General features: G+C 41.5%; 1 protein-coding gene across 12 annotated transcripts in view; it reads right to left on the reverse strand.

Annotated features, from left to right (window-relative positions):
• LOC140476467 (alpha-(1,6)-fucosyltransferase) overlaps positions 1-17,987 on the reverse strand; it is a 741,369-nt gene that overhangs the window by 329,881 nt on the left and 393,501 nt on the right. The window contains exon 1 of one of the 12 annotated variants that reach the window (XM_072569138.1): positions 4,337-4,428. The exons of 9 other annotated variants lie outside the window; for them this stretch is intronic. The gene's annotated coding sequence lies outside the window, so the exon portion shown is untranslated. Of the gene's footprint in view, positions 1-455; positions 478-2,835; positions 2,948-4,336; positions 4,429-17,987 lie in introns of those variants that run through there. 2 more of the 12 variants (XM_072569140.1, XM_072569141.1) reach the window with 2 other exon arrangements.

Genomic DNA, 17,987 nt, shown 5'->3' on the forward strand with positions numbered 1-17,987 from the left:
TTAGCTAGGTGAAACTTCCTGTTCGCCCATGATGACCAGTATATCAGTAGTCAGGTAAGGGGACCAAACTTGCACATAATACTTCAGATAGGATCGCATCAAGGCCCTCTATAGCAGCAGTAAGACTTTGTTGCTTCTGTACCAAACTCTTTTGCAATGTAGGCCAACACGCCATCAGTCTTCCTAAATATCTGTTGCTTTCAAACACCAGCATACACAGGCACCCAGGTCCCTTTGTCCAGCAACAGTTTCCAATCTATCACCATTTGAATAATAACTGCTATCCTATCAAAGTGGACAACATTATATTTATCCACATTATACTTCATTTAGTTTGTACTTGCCCACTCACTCAACTTGTTTAAGTCATCCTGAAGTCTCATCCATACCACTCATGCCCCCACCTAGTTTTCTTTTGTCACAAAAGTTGCTAAGATTATACTATACTTACTTACCTAAGCCATTGACACACACTGTGAATAGCTGGAACTCAAAAACTCGTCATTGCGGTATCCCACTTGTCACTATTTTCTTCCCTGAAAATGAAAGATTTATTCCCATTGTGTTATTTTACATTCTTTGACTTTGCTCAACAACCTTTTAAGTATGACTTCAGCAAAAACTTTCTGAAAATCCAAATCCTGCACATCCACTGGCTCTCCCCCACCTCTTTTATTATTTACGCTCTCAAAGAAAACTCCAGTACCTTTGTCAAAGGTAATTTCTCTTTGATAAATCCACACTGACTTTGTGCAATACCTCCAGCATTTTCCCTATTCCTGGTTTTGTCCCTCTCGTTTTTTTGAACATTTGTCACCCAGCAGTCTGCCAGGATTATTCCAGAATCTACACAGCTTTGGAACTTGATAAACCAACACATCAATTCTCACAGCAAACACTTTGAGTATCCTGGCACATAGATTAGCAGGCCCTGAAAATTTATCAGCTTTCAGTCCGATTAATTTCTCCAGTACTTTTTTGTAAATTGTAATGAATATTAATTTCCTTCAATCCCTCCTTTCCAGAAGACCTTTGCTTCGCTGCTACGTCTGAGATGTTTTCGGTGAAGACAGAACAAAAGCAGTTTTGTTTAAGTGCTCTGCCATTTCCTTGTTCTCAATCATCAATTCCGGGGGTTCTCATTTGTCTTTGCTAATGTTTTATTTTAAGAAAGGTGGCATGGCGGCTCAGTGGTTAGCACTGCTGCCTCAGAGCGCCAGGGACCTTGGTTTGATTCCAGCTTTGGGCAACTATCTGTGTGGAGTTTGCACATTGTCCCCGTACAGGTTAGTTGAATTGGCCATGCTAAATTGTCCATAGTATAGTTTAGGTGCATTAGTGAGGGGTAAATGTAGAGGGGTAGGGGAATGGGTCTCGGAGGATTACTCTTCAGAGGGTCAGTTTGGAATTATTGGGCCAAATGGCCTATTTCCACACTGTAGGGTTTCTATAATCAAAGCACATCAAAAAGCTTCCAGAAGCCTATTTTTCCTATCTTAGTCAGTCTCTTGGCTCTCACATGCTAAATTATGAACTTGCTACTTTTTGTTACTTTTTCTAGCAACTTCATTTTGCTCATTTTTCGATCTACTACTATCCTAATTTCTGATAAACATAATAGACCACTTTTTCCTGTTGTGCTCTTTACATCTAAAGGGAATGTGTAACTGCTGCTAATGCAAACAACTGCTCCTTAAATGTTAACAGTTACCTAGCCACAGGTGTACCCTTTAATGAAGTTCCTCAGTTAGTGGAGCCAACTCACCTCACATTCCTTTGTACAATCGACTTTGCTTAGATTTAGGAATGATTTCAGATGGACTTCACTTTCTATCCCAATGAAGACATTTATCATGTTATGGCTATGATTTCCTGCAAGTTTGTCAATTTATAATAAGGTTATTAAATCAACTGCTTCTCATTTCACAAAATCAAATGTAGGACACCCTGTCCTTGAACTGACCCCTCAATGTGCTGACACTCCATCTCATACAAAAACCAGGAATTAATCTGCCACAGTATTATTGCTCATCTGATTTGCCCAGTGTGTGTAGGTTAATATCATCTACAATTACTACAGTGCCTTTGTTTCAGGCATTCCATATTTCCTGTTTAATGTCATCTCCTCCCTCACCCCCACTACTGTCTTGAGGTTCATAGACAACAACTACTGATGTTTGTTGCTCCTCAATCTTCTTCACAGTAAGAGAATTTCAAAACATGTCTCTGGCAGCAAGATCTTCCACACAAGTGCCCGAATTTTGAAAACATAATCCCCAGCAGGCAGACATCTTTTCTTGGATGTCAGCATCTGAAAAACTTGCTGTGTGCCGCACATTGCTGGAGACTCCAATGCTTCAAGAAACTTATTTTTCTGGCAGCTTGCTTGGACGTGACGTTCTAAACATTTCCAAACTCTGCAAGGCATCCAATTTAACAATCAAAACACAAGAACATGGGGACAGTGAGGTGGGATTATGTGCGGATATTTCTAAGACGCTAAGTAATCCCCAACTCAAAATGTGCACTGCTTCCTGTGTCACAATCTCAAAGCATCAAGGCAACATCGTTTTGCAGGCACACTGTCCAAATTTAAAAGTGTTAACACAAGCAAATCATTCACGGTGTCAAGAATTGAATTTGATTAAAATAGATATTATGTCCAATGCAAGTAAGAGTTATATAAAACAGTAACGCTATTTCTCTCTCTCTACAGACACTGTCAGACCTGCTGAATTTTCTTGCCCACTATTTTTATTTGCATCAAATCACTACCAACTACATTTAAAATCACTGGAATCCAGTGACGATCACTGTAACAGATAGGATACTGACCGCAGCAGATTCCCCAGTCTGTTGTCAGAACTAGATTCTGACGTGGCTCCATTCTGCTCAATGCACTCTGATAGCTGCAGCTAAAAAGAAGTTGATTTCCTTACAACGTGCTGGGGACCTTTCAGTTTTCAGCTTAGTGCTGAGCTGCTGCATGCACTAACATTACACACCATCAATGACTCTTCTGTGCCACTGCATTGGAATTCAAGCTGCCCCACTTCTCAACTCGGTACCAGTTACGGGTTCACACTTTGAATCTTTGTTGCACCAAGTGTGATGTCAGTACGCAGACCTTTTCCTTCTCCTTCTGAGAGCAGAAACTTGGCAGAATGCAGTCAACCTCTGGCATCTCTCCGCAGCTACAATTCTCCAACAGCCATTCAACCACCTTTATGCTAACCAGCCCTTCTCCTTACTTGATTATAAAACACTCATACTTTCCAACAGCATTGTGGACCAGGGACCAAACACTGAGCAATTACTGGAGTTTCTCTCCTTCTCGATATCTGGAGATTGAAGCTATTTATTGCTCCCTCATTTGAGAATATCCAACCCAGAAAATTACAAGTTCAGGGCTCACCTAGCCTCTTAGCCTCAGCTCTGATTTGCTCAACCTTCAACTCCTCAAAGTGTACGAATACAGTTGAGGTATCAAATAGGTTGACAAAGTAAGTTTGATCTTTGGCATTTATCCAGATTACCATTTCTAGTACTGTGTGTTATTTGTCCCCTTTACCAGTAAGTGGTATTTGCTAAAGTTTGTTTTGAGGTAGTATGCAGAGACTAATCCTCCTTTTGCCTTGGCTTTATCTTTGACCTATCTAGTGAATAATGGTAGACGATACACCAAAACAAGGAGAAAATGAGGACTGCAGATGCTGGAGATCAGAGTCGAGAGTGTGGTGCTGGAAAAGTCAGACAGCATCAGAGGAGCAGGAGCCTGATGACAGGCCTATGCTCAAAACGCCGATTCTCTTGCTCCTCGGATGCGGCCTAACCAGCTGTGCTTTTCCAGCACCACACTCTGGATGCACCAACATAGACAAGCACCGTTCTTATTAACCAAGGAGATCGAAGTGCATGACAGCAACAAATACAGGAAGCAGTCAGAGATGCTGAAGTGTCACTTAGGCTCGAGATGTTAGCTTGCTCTCTCTCCTTGGATGCTGCCTGACCCACTGGGATTTCCAATAATTTTTGTTTCCAAAGCAGGTAGAGATACTGTGCTCCCTTCAAAAGCTAGAATACAATTGCTCTCCGGGCACAACCTATGTGACATGGGTAGAACGGGCAGAACCAATGTAGTTTGAACATTAACCCTTTCAGAAGTATTGCCGTCTACAGCACAATGAATATTCAGCATGCAATACACGCTTCCAAGGAACAGTGGGAGCGGGGAGAGTAAGAGGAGGAAAAGTATTAATAAGACCTAGAAGTTGTGATACTGCAGGAACGCAATTTGAAAATCAAATCCAATGCTGTTTGAATGAATTGCACTTACCTCTTAATACATCTCAAAAAGGCTTTGCTGCACTTCACGCCACAGCAGCGAACAGCTTGGTTTGAAATACCGGCTGCTCCCGTCGCCTGGGGATGTCAGCTGCTGCTCCACTTGTCCCTCCTGTGTTTGGATCTTTGGGAGCATTGACACAGCCGGCATTTGGCAGCAGCAGCAATCCCTGCTGCACTCAGAATTACAATGCAATCCTTTATCTGAGCAGTTCCCCTATAGAAGCAGCACTGTCTGACTGAAACACTGCTGTCATTCAGCAGTAACTAAATAAAAATCACCTTTGTTTCCCTCAAAGATCGGACGCATACCAGAAGGAAGCATTTGACAAGCACAATAAACCTCTCTTTCTTTGGCTGGTTCCGTTGATTTAACATATATATTGAGCACATATATATATATATATATATATATATATAGTACTCTAAATTGACCTGCCCACTTGCTTCTCAATTATAAGCATAAAATCAGAGGTGTGAACTATTATCAAAAAAATGTAAAACTACGGACTGCAAAACAAAAAAAGCTGCCTGCAAATGGAAATTAAATCCCAAGGCTGCATGCAGTAAATAACAAAAGCAAGTTTCTTTCTTCACAACATGCGGAAGAAAGTCAGACTCCCAAGAATCATTACCAGCACTTCCCAAAGCTGTCTTGGGCTTTGGAAAGGTGTTCCCTCCCGATTGAGTGGTCCCTCATTGATGAGTGTAATCTTCCCAACTTTCAATTGGCAATTTCTTCAGAGAAATTTCCAGGCTCATTTCCAAATTCTCTAGATGCACGCAGTCATTTTCAATAGAAAATATTGGCTTGACACAGCTCAGCAATGACACATGCAATTTTCAGAGCAGAATCCACCAAACCACCATAACTGAGAGCCAGGAAGCTGGGAAGCCAAATAGCTTTGTAACCATCACAGCGAGAATTGTGATTTGCAAGCAAGCGTAATCTCTGAAATTATCAGGAACTTTTGTGAAGTGAAGTGAAAGTCGCCATAGTCCCAAAGGACCGCAGGCGTACCGAGAGAGAGAGAGAGAGAAACTAAAAAAACCACAAATGTTGGAAAACTGAAACACAGAGAAATTATTGGGAAAACTCAGCAAGTCTGGCAGCATCTGTGGAGAGAAATCAGAGTTAACATTTCCGGTTGAGTGACCCTTCTTCAAAACGCTTGAAGGAGGATCAATGGACCCAAAGCGTTAACACTGCTTTCTCTCTGCAGGTGCTGCCAGACCTGCTGAGTGTTCTCAGCAACTTCTGTCCTTGTTTGAGAGAGACACTGAAAGAGATGACTGGTTGTTGAGTTTATCCTGAGAGATGAGGGCTTTCATGATGACATCAGCCATTGTAGGAATTGAACCATCCAGTATGAGACTTGCAAATACAAGTGCAATGCAGAAAATTGAGGGAAGAGCAGAGCTTCAAACCAACTGAAGTGCAATGTTCTGAAACAGCCCCACGTGCGACTGAGCTCAGGATCTGTGGCATCCTGCTAAAGCAAAGCAACATGGATGCAGGAGGCAGAATTGCACTGATAAAAAAACACGTTTTCTGAATTGCCTTCCAGATCTCCCTGCAAGGTGCAGTTGAAACATAGCAAACAGGAACAGGAGTAGGCCATTCAGCTCCTCAAGCCTGTTCTACCATTCAATATGATCATGGCTTACCATCCAACTCCTGCTTCCTCTCCATACCATTTGATCTCTTTAGCTCTAAGTAGGATATCTAACTCCTTCTTGAAATGATTAAATGTTTAGGCTTCAACCACTTTCTTTCACAGGCTCTCGTCTTTCTGGGTTAAGAAATTTCTCATCTCTATCTGAAATGGCCTCCCCTGTCTCCTTCGACTGTGACCCCTGGTTATGGACTCCTTGGTCATTGGGACCATCCTTCCTGCAGTTACCTCGTCTAGTCCTGTGAGAGTTTTGCGGTTTCTGGGAGATCTGCTGGGACTGGTTTCTGGGACTCCAGTGAATGCAGTCCTAACCGATCCAATCTCTCTTCATACATCAATCCTGCCATCCCAGCAATCAACCTGGTAAACATTCACTGCACAGCCAGAATACCCTTCCTCAGATAAGGAGGCCAAAGCTGCATACAATACACCAGGCCAGGTGCGATCTCACAACTGCAGCAAGACATCTCTGCTCCTGTACTCAAATCCTCTTCCTATTTACCATTTACCTTCTTCACTGCATGCTGCACTTTCTTGCTTGCTTTCAGCAACTGGTGCATAAGGACACAGCTGTCATTGCATCCACCTCCACTTTCGCAGATTATCACCATTCAGATAAGAATCCGCCTTCCCATTTTGGCTATCAGAGTGCTTACCCTCACATTTATCTATACTGTAATTTGTCTGCCATGCATTTGGGCACTCATTCAACTTGCCCAAATCAACTCTGCATCTTCCTCAAAACTCACCCTCCAAACCAGCTTTGTGTTATCTTGGGGTATACCTCGATCCTGGAGAAAAGTGTCCACAAATTTCCTGCATCAATTTGCACAGTGAGCTTCAAACAGATATCAAGAAGTGGAGTCAGCAGTACAGCATCAGAAAGACCTAGCTGCCAGCAGGAAGACCTTGACAGCTATGGGAGTTTCAGCACGAATGCTCATCTCCTAAAGCACACCCCCAATCCCCCTCACTCTCCTCTGCTTGGGCACCATTAGGCTGAAGGTGAAAGCAAAGTGGGAGCTCTGTAAAAAATATCCTTCTGCTTTATTCGAACAACTCTGTGCACCCCCCACCCCCATCCTTGCTTCTATCAGCTTAGTTCAAGTTCAAACTGGGATTCCCATAAATTTAAAAGCATAGGCTTTAATTGAGCAAACAATCACTAGATGCATAGCATTCATTGTATCTTGCCAGAGTTACCTAATGGTACTTAGCTATCACTACTTCAAAGATACAAAGACAAAAGTGCTGTTGCCAAGGTTTCGGAGACAGTTTCGAGCAAACATAATCTTTTCATGTTTAACTCAAATAGAACTGTGCATGATGCTAGCACTGTGAAACTATTGGTCACACGAAATCATAGAATAAACTCTGAGAATTTTACAGTTTTCACTCTACAATTTAAAGGCCCTGAAAATCAATATGGCAAACGACCCCTGAGTGACTTTCCAAGTACCTTGGCTAAGATGGCTGCCAATAAGAAGGACATAGTCAAGAGTGTGGTGCTGGAAAAGCACAGCCAGTCAGGCAGAAACCGAGGAGCAGGAGAATCTACATTTCAGGCATAAGCCCTTCATCAGAAAGTTTCTTGATGAAGGGCTTATGCCTAAAACATCGAATCTCCCGTTCCTCGGATGCTGCCTGACCGGCTGTGCTTTTCCAGCACCACACTCTCGACTCTGATCTCCAGCATCTGCAGTCCTCATTTTCTCATAATGAGGACACAACCTGATTTCCACTGATTTGGTTGGCCACTGATCAAGGGGATCACACAGTCTCAGTTCCTGAAAATGCCACGCTATATCATTAAATTTTGGTCACGTCAGAAAAGAAATTCAAGTGCAAGAAATTGAAGCTGGAGTGAGGGAGGAATGCGAGGCCTAAAACGATGAGAAAGAGAGAATGAAAGATGATTCTCAAACACTAGAATTCTGCTCATGAACATCAGTTGCATGGTCCCACAGTTGGCTATATACTTTCAAAATGAAATTACACAAACGAAGTAACATAACATGTTGTATATGGTACTCCTGTGATGTCATAAAATAACGAAGAACCAATGTGGAAGCACAAATGACGAGTCTCATTCCTTCAGGTTTTAGTTGCTTAAGCTTTTCAAAAAAAGGATAACATTAGCGAGTTTTGAGAAGATTTGTAGCTCGAATAGAGGACCTGTCTGTACAAAATACCGTAAACAAGCACTACATTGGACAAACAAGATGAAAACGAGCCACCAGGATACATGAACACCAACTAGCCACAAAACGACATGACCCTCTCTCACTAGTCTCCTTACATACAAATAAGGAAGGACACCACTTCGATTGGGACACCACATCCATCTTAGGGCAAGCCAAACAGAGACATGCACGAAAACTCCTAGAAGCATGGCATTCCAACCTGAACTCGATCAACAAACACATCAAGTTAAACCCCATTTACCACTCCCTGAGAAAAAGAACAGGAAATGACATCACCACAGGAAATGACATCACCAACCCAAACATATAAATAGAAAGCAGGGATCATGTACACTGCTTTGCCTGAGGCCCACTGAAGATGTTACCTCATAGGTTGACGAAACGTCTGGAAATGAACCTCCCAGCTCAGCGAGCAAACTTACATCCAGAAAGTTATAAAATTTAAATATTTGCCTTGTTTTTGTCTCTTTCTCAATGAGCTTAACCTTTTCTATAACCATAGAGGATCTGATATCAAATTCACCCACTCTAATTTGCACCAACTTCTCAGTCCCTGCATTGAAAAATAAACAATGCTTCAATCTGATTATGGAGATACATAATTGCTCTTTTTCACTCAAGTTACAGAATGTGATAATTTTTTGCAGCATGTTGTACAAAATGCTGAAAACTTGAAGATTAAAGAATACATCTACTTAATAACAAATGCCATTAGATTCACAGTTACAGCAAATTATACCCCTTATTTCAATTATCAAGACATATAAATGAGGTATTTGCTTTATCAAAACTATGAACACCTGACATAGATTTACTTAAGATAATTTATTGGTTCAATGAACATCTTCTCATTTGCTACCCTTATCAAGTAGAAAATTCGACTGTCACACTAACTGCTCTATCATTATGATAATGATCATCTAATTATTAAACATCAAAAAGTTTTATCAGAGCAATATTTACATTCAGCTAAATCCCACACAGGAATAAAGTGAGGAGATGGAAGTTAAGAGACTATCTGCTAAATTAAGAGATTCTAAAAACACATGGCATCTCCTTACTTTCAACAGACTTGGCACTTATATTCATAAGTACACAGTAAATGCATGCAATGGCCAAGAAAAATCATCAGGTTAATCCATCAACTAAGGTGTTAAATTTCAAGCAAAGCCAATTACGATGAGCGAGAGAGAGAGAGAATCTGAAATTTTGCCAAAAGCGAGCTTTTAGGTCGCACTGCCAAGAGTTCAGGAGGTCAAATGGCCTTATGTCTGTTTGTTGTTTTACTCCAAACGAAACTTGTTAAAAATAGATTTTTATGATCTGGCAACAATTCTGCAGTTACATGTTTTCACAATAATTAGTAGCAAATCTTCCCACAGACAACAGTAAAAAGTGTGCTTAAAGCTTTGCCGTCAAAGGTCAGAAGAGACAGATCAGGGCAGCCATATTCTGTAACCGTACATAGGGTTGAAGACTGCAACGAATTCCTCTATCTTAATAAAAATGGTTGAGGCAAAAACATTTCTTCTCATTAAGGGCTTATATGCCCCTGAGTATAATCTTCTTGAAATACTCGATTTGACATCCTACTTTTCTTTAGGTTGAAGCGAAGACCATGTTTAAAATTTAAGTAGAATTTCATTTTATATCTACCTTTAATCAAACATGTGGGAAACTATGTTTATGTGGATAGAATATTAAATACATACTTTTATTAGAGGAGGCAGCACATATATGTGAACTGACTATCTTTAATTAAGATATAAACTCCATGACATAATGTTGCTTACTGCAATACAATTCAAGTGATTTCAATAAAAAAAGTCTTAGGTTATAACCTAATTTTTAATTCCTCAAGAACTCACAAACTGAGAACAATATCCAAGGATTCTTAAGTAAGGATTCCAAATACTGAAACAAAAACAGAAATTGCTGGAGAAACTCAGCAGATCTACCAGCATCTGATCTTCAGAACAGTTCTGAAGGAGGATCACTGGATCAGAAACATGAACTCCGCTTTCTCACCAGAGATGCTGCCAGACCTGCTGAGTTCTTCCAGCAATTTCGGTTTGTGTTTCAGGTTTTCAGCAATGGCAGTTGTTTTAATTGCATGGATATTGATTAACGTAAACTAATTTTTGCTTCAATATAGTCGAGCAGTAGATACATTCTATCCCGAGGTAACTTTGTTCATTTGGAAACTCCTAAGAGTGAAGATATTTCATGGTGAGATCCTGTCTATACCTAATAATACTGACTGGGGGCTGAATTTGTTTATTTTTTGTACAAGGTGGGCATTTTTCGGGTGAGTCATGGCAGTTGTCACAGCCCAGGTCAACTTTTGCCCTTGCCTCTGTTATTATACAATGCTCTTTCCCAGTTCCCATGCCATGGAACTGTGTGGCAGAAAGGGAGAAGTGTTTGTTGCTACTAGAACTTTGTAACATTCAGACCACTGGCACCGCATTTAAAACCTAGTTTCATGACACCTTGGGTACTGCAAGTCAGGAACTGACTTTCACACTGTCCTCCTACAGTGTTCTCTGAAAGGAAATGGGGTAAAAAGGCACGTTAGCTCCTCAGTTCACAGACTGGGACTTGGGAGGTACTAGTGAATAGGGTGGCAGAAAGGCTGGCTGTGCTTTTTCCACTGACTGGAAAAAGAGACCATACAACCTGTCTCAACACAATGTCCTGGACGAAACTCAATACACAGTAACACAGTGAGAAGGTTACTGATATTATGTGGTCTTATCGTCTTCTTTCCTGCAGACACAATGCTTCCTATAACTCTGCCACCCCCACACTCATCTCACCAAGCCTCATGGACTATAATGCTCACTCTTTGTACATCACGTCCATTCACTAGCTCTCACACCCAACTCCTAAATCACAAACAGGGTGGAATTAGCGGTGAGCACTTATTTGTCGAGAATTTGTAAATTACACACAGTCTCAGAAACGAATCCAGCAATTTAAATACCCAGCAGCGAGGCGGAAACTCTTAAAAGGATTGAGATTGTGCAAGGCGAAATCTCAACTTTACAAGACCTGAACTTCTCATCCATAAGCTCTGGACGTTTTATCGCATTGAACTGGGAGAAATCAGTGTGTAATGAAAACCATACTTCTTGGCAATTTCTTATTATGATACAGTAATGTTATCAGAAACAAACTTTGCTTTCTTTTGGTGGGGGGCGGTGGGGGGGATTGCTGGTTGGTGGTGGATCGGTGATCTTCACAATTTAATATTAATTGATCAGATTAAATGAAATGTGGAGAAAAAGCACATGCATTTTGAACACCAATACAAAGGATCTGCGGCTCTTCAGCTACCAATATAAACACCGATACCCTGCAAATAACCCTGACATAGTGTTATGTCAATATCAAGATGTCATAATTTTCAATTGAAAGGCAGGAGGTTTAGAGAGGATCGAAGGAAAAATACTTTCAGCTAGAAGGTGGTGGAAATCTGGAATACACTGCCTGGGAGGGGAGAGGAGGCAGGAAACAAGTGCATCCTGCAGGTGCCTCCCTGAGCAGACTGTCAAGAGCCATTTGGCAGATTGCCTCATCACCAGAACCTTCCAACAAGCGCCAAGACTATCTGTAAAATCATGTGCGTATGTCCAGTCAGATTGTGTCACAACACGTGGTCTATGTTCTGTTCCCAAGACGCGCACCAAGCCAAATATTGAGACTGGAGGACCATCAACTTGGTCAAAGACACTCTTTGATCCACCCGAAACTTGTTGGCCTTCCAGAGCAAGGAGTTGACTTCGCCAGAGTGTTGCAGACTGATACATTCCAAGGGCCAGGACTACGTGCTGAGGAATGTACCAAAGCTTGGGGCAGGAGCCGCCAAAGCACAGTGGGTAAAGACCACCGTCTGAAATCTGTAAAGGGGGTCCGTTTAATTATCGGACCTTCCGGTGCCTCAAGTGCATTTCAATATAGTTTTGTACAAGAAAGATACACCTTCGGTTTGTTTGGAGTGAGTCAAACTCCAGTGTTTGTTTGTTTCCTCAATATGCTACTGTACAGAACTGAACTGCATTTGTGACTATATATGATAAAGAATAAATATATTTTTGAAATTAAAAAAGTTGAGGCAGGAAACTGCACAACCTTTAAGTAGTGCAAAAAGTGAGCAACTAAAATGTCATAATATCCAAGGTTATGGGCCTAGTATGGGCGAGTGAGGTGAATGTAGATAGTCGTCTATTTTGGTGGAACACACTTCCTGGGCCAAATGGCCTCTTCTGCATTGCGTGATACTATGATTTTACATTTTGTTTCTCCTAAGGATGCCTCTAGGTACCACTGTGCACACACAGGAAATTCTGTGACACTCACTCTCTCTCCCTCTCCCCCAGAGGCTAGTCTGGACAGGGAATGCTGGTTAAACATCATGAATGTGGGATATAGGTGGATTAGTGTTACTTCTGCAATTCCATTTTACAAAGAAGGTGAACTCACACCAGTGGGTAATTGTTTTAGTCAAGAGCTGAGTCAACAAGAATGGAAACGATGTAGAGGAAATGTAGAATTGTTTTTGTATTAGCTAAAATTGTATGTCAGAATGAAATGTGCCAATGAACAATAGTAGGCACGGTGGGCAAATAGATAAGATGTTGTGAGAGGATGAAGTTAAGCTAGATACGCCTGTACAAACAGTAGGTATAAACATCTGCTTCCCACTTTTATGAAAACACAGGAACAAACCCCAATTAAAAGGGTCATAGGGATCAGAACGGCCTCGGGAAAGGCACAGATGAAGGGGGTAGATAATGATGAAGAAGGGATATGCCTAACAATGACCTATAACAGGGTAAGGTCAAACAGCCTTGTGAGACCAGAAATAAGCATTTTATCACAGACAAGGCCGGATAAGGCAAGAGGCAAACAGGGGTAATGGAGGCCGGTCTTAGGGAAGTGGATGATGTAAGCAGGGGAGGGAGCAGTGTAAAACAATGGACATTAAATCATATAAATATTATGTATGAATTGAACCTGGTGTGTGTATGTCTTCTGCCTCTTAGACACGGGACATCACACCCACTTGCAAGTGTAAAATAAATGACACTATTGATTCGGATCTTGTCTCGGACTGAAATTATTGAAGTGTGTGAGCTTTGTTTCTCACAATGAACAAACTCAAACATGTTCTATGGTTCATGTGAACATCTCCCTCAGGGAGATGTTTCTCCACTTTTAGCCCAGCTTGCTGATACCATTTGTCATGCCGCACCGTGTACCACAGTTCAATTTCGTTGCCTCAGCCACAGTAAGTCCTTCTCTGCATTCCATGGCTCTACCATGGGCTGGGTGGGAGGAGGAACTAAGAATATAGTCACTTCTAGTTGAGCAGTAAACTAAATTGTATTGTATTCCAGTCACAGTCCAAGTATGTCATGCTCAAGCACATAATATGTAATCATACAAGTGCATAACATGACCATAACACCATATCTCTTGAGTTTCAAAAACACAGGAGAGGGCTTCTTGAGAAAGTTTGGGGCTGACCGCACAGCTTAATGTCTGGCAGCTGCACTCAGTTCAGCTCTCAAAGCAAAAGCTTTTATTTGTGTTTTATACCATTATGCATTCTGTCTTAATTTGACACAAGTGACAAACTCAATTATCCCTGCACCTTAAGGATTCCTGATCTCTGCTATTTTTCTCCATTTCCCACCCCCTGGGCCTTCCTTCTGCTCCAAGGGTAACATTTAGTCAACACTGGATAGATTCTGAATTACGGCAACCACAAGGCACGGCCTCTTCAAATCACACCGACAGCCAAACTAATTACACTGAAATATGTTCATCGAAATTTGCGAAGGCTGCTTAATAACACAGCTGACATATTGTTCTGCTTGAAGGGTCCCATTATTAATGCTGTGCAGGAATAAAATTGACATTTTTAAATTCTGAAAACCAAGTGTGTAACCAAAATACCAATTTTGCACAGAATAAAGCAAGCAGATGCATATGCAGGACTAATTCGCACACATTCCATTTACTTCATTCCCCTTTTATTACACCATTATAAAATTGACTCAACTTGTTCCTGCGTACTATTGTGAAAATTGTTTCCTGACATTACAATGGTGACTCCACTTCAAAAGCACTTGAGAGGCTGTAAAACATTTTGGTATGCTCCGAAATTGTGAAAATGCTGAATAAATTCAAAGTCCTTCGTTATTGTGAAGAGAAACTTCCAGTTGGGGAGGTTTAGCACAGCAACAAGTAACCCCACATCTCTCCAGCTGCAATAATAGTTTCACATCCCTCAGAACAAGTGAGCCCAGGGAACAGTGAAGGCTGATGGATGAATTAAGAGAAAGCAAACCATATCACAAGTAAAGAGTGAGGCAGCGCAGACAGACAATGAGGGCGTGTATCTACAGATCAAGATGTACAGTTCAGCAAAATGTGTCAAAAATATTTTCAGAGTCTGCCTCCTATCACTGTGCATAAAGCTAACAAATTAGATATTGTAATCGCAACAATAAGTCTCCTCTCCTCAAAAGCCAAACCCAACCGGCCTGGCCAATTCATATTCCAACTTAAAATTCCCTTTCTGCTCCTAAGACCTTGAACACACCGTCACCCTCCAAATCCATTCCCAGCTTTCCTGGAACCTCACAGTTGCCTTCTTCCAATCAGATTTCCATTTCTGCCCATGTAGTAAAAAAGTACTTAGAACATTCACAAGTGGCCTGTAATGTGACTGTGACAAAGGTAATCTTTCCCTCCTTCTCAATCTGCTTGATTTCTACCAGCCTCCTCCAATGCCTCTCTACTGTCTAACTGTGACCGGAAAACTACCTGCAATCGTTTTTCTCCTTGCTTGTACACCTTTGGTGTTTCCAGGAATCTACCCTTCGCCTCTCCCATTTCTTATCTATGTGCTGCCTCTCAGAGATTTCATACAAACACAGTGTCATATCTACATTGATGAGACCCAGCTCTATCCCACTGTCACTTCTTTCGATTCCCCCCCACTGTAGGTAAATTATCAGACTTTTTATCTGACATTCAGTACTAGATGAGCAGAGATTTCCTCCAGTTAAATATTGGCTACACTTAGGCCATTGTTTTGGGTCCTCATTCCCTTATTACCATACCCATCCCTCTCTTTGGCAACATGCTGAGATTAAACTGTCTGCAATGCTGGTATCCACACCTAATCAAAAGATGAGCTTCTGGTTTATATCTGTGCCAAGTTTAAGAGCACCTATTTCTGCCTTTATAACATCATGCAACATTACCTGTCTCAGCTGGTCTGATGCCTGAACCCTTATCCATGACATTGTTATACTCAACATTTAACTACTCCAATGCACTTCCAGCTGCTCTCCCACCTTCTTTCAACTTGAGGTAATCCAAAACTCTACTGCCCTTTCCTAATTGGCAGCAAGTTCCATTCCTCTAACTTCTCTGGGCTCACTGACCTATAACTGCCAAGCAAAGTGCTGCCTTGAAAATTTTCATCCTCATTTTCAAATCACTCCAAAGATTTTCCCCCCACCTTCCCTCCTTACATCAGGTTCCAGAGCTCTCCGAGATTGCCTCTATTTCTGTTGCCTCGTGCACTCTCAATTATAATTGCTCTGACACTTGCGGGTCTGCCTTCACTTGTCTAGGCTCTGGAATTCCCTTCCTACAACTCTCCACCTCTCAACCTCACTACCCTCCTTTAAAACCTACCCTAAAACCTATCTCTTTGACCCAGATTTTGGTCATCGCATAGTTGCTTTTGTAACCATGTGTCACATTTTTGTATTGCGCCTTCAAACTGCTTTGAGAAGTTTCATTGTGTGCTTGTGGCTCCATATAGATAGATTCTAATCAACCTGTTCAGAGATGTTAGCACACAACTGTGGAGTAAGTGGGACATAAAACCAGGCCTCTTGGACCAGACACTACTACAGTATCACAGAGCCCAGTGGTTATATGTAAGTTGTTATTAATGAGTATTAGCTTAATTGCTTTCAAATATATTGATATTCCCTGCCATATTGCACAAAAAATTGGAAAGAGATCAGGAGCAATTTTAAGTCGATATGTAGTAAGGCATTTTAAGCCTCAGGCAGGTAAATTTGAGAACTCAGTGAATGCCATAGTTAATTGGCCTGCGGGTAAGATTAACTTTGCATCATCTAAATGACCGTATTATGCGTGATTAAGGTGTGGGATATATTCATGTAGCTCAGTGCTAATTCTAATATTCAACCAGCATAATTAACATAATCAGTTACATTGGCATTGTTAGATATGACAGGCAGATCACAGATTAATGAACAATTCAACTATCACACGCAGTAACTTTCACAGTAATCAGGAATGGAGATCAACAAACTAAAGAACTGAATTTACTGAACAATCAAGGTACAAAAATGGATGTGTTCTCTTTTTGTAATTTTACTTGAAATATTGAATCAAAACCAACATCAATGAACCATGAATTAACAGACAAATTGTAGGCAACCTTAAATTACACACAAAAGATGGACCTCTCAGATCTCTCTATTTAATACACTAAGGAATAAATTGAGCCGTGAAGTCCTTCACAATGGTCTTCCTCAGGCCAAATTTCTTTCACAGAGGATTTAGGCTCCAATTCCCACCTAACCGCCACAATTCCATATTTCTCAAAAAGCAGTTTTTCCCAGACCACCATTTCAGCCATATTCTCGGACTCAACCCCCTGGGCCATCTTTTCTAACTGTAACACTAACCATTCACTTCATGGCACTGTCTTTGTCTGCCACCAACTTGTTTCCATTCCCCTACAAACTGGAGATCACAGCCCAACTTCCAGAAACCAGAAGTAAGGCTTTCTCTTTCAGTTGAAGGCCATGTTTAATAAAAGATAAACTTTGAAACTAGTAGTAGTAATGTGCCAGACAAATCATTGAAAAGCTGTCTCTACAGATGAAGTGTTTACATATGCATCCCCACACCAGTCTCGCAAAATGGCTGATTTTGTCACAGCACGGCCTACTGAGCACAGAGATGGAACGCGGAGACCCTGGAGAGGTTTGCTTAAGCAAAAAGGATCCCTGTAACTCTCTGGCTACAACAATAACTTTATCATTAGTCGGAACAGTAAGGGTTAGTTAGAGAACCAGAGATTGAGCAACAGGTGAATTTTCGGGGAAAAGTGGGCCAAGGCACTCATCTCGCAGAATGCCATGGCACTGAGGCGAAATACTGAGAGACCAAGACACAGAGTGGCAAAGTATAAAAAGAACACGTCAGGAGGTGCAACTATGGCTCTTTCCATCTTTCGCTTCCCGCTTCCGCCTTCTCCCACTTCCACCACAAACTTGATCAAGCCCAAATCTCAGTTTCAGCAGCAGCAGAAACCTCAGGTGCCTGTCTGAGGAAAAGAAAAAACTTCTGACACAAGGAGGAAGTGCACTGGCCTTTGGCAACCGCCAGTCTTAGCTGGGGATTGGAGCAGAGTGGCCCAGTGGAAGGGTGCTGGCCTCATAGCTCGGAGGTCTGTGGATCAAATCTAACCTTGGCTGTTTAAAGGCTCTTGTGAAGTAGTGGTAGTGTCCCTACCTCTGGGCCAGAAGGTCCAGGTTCAAATGCCAAGAAAAAACTCGTCTGAACAGCTTGTTTAAAAATACTTGTTGCTGAAGATTACAAACTAATTGTCCATACGATAAAAAAATGCACCACACAGGAAGGTTACAAATATCATCAATATTTCTAACCAGCCCTCAATCCATTATGTTCTCTC

The sequence above is a fragment of the Chiloscyllium punctatum genome, chromosome 4 (genome assembly GCF_047496795.1).
Source record: "Chiloscyllium punctatum isolate Juve2018m chromosome 4, sChiPun1.3, whole genome shotgun sequence".
NCBI classification, from domain to species: domain Eukaryota; kingdom Metazoa; phylum Chordata; class Chondrichthyes; order Orectolobiformes; family Hemiscylliidae; genus Chiloscyllium; species Chiloscyllium punctatum.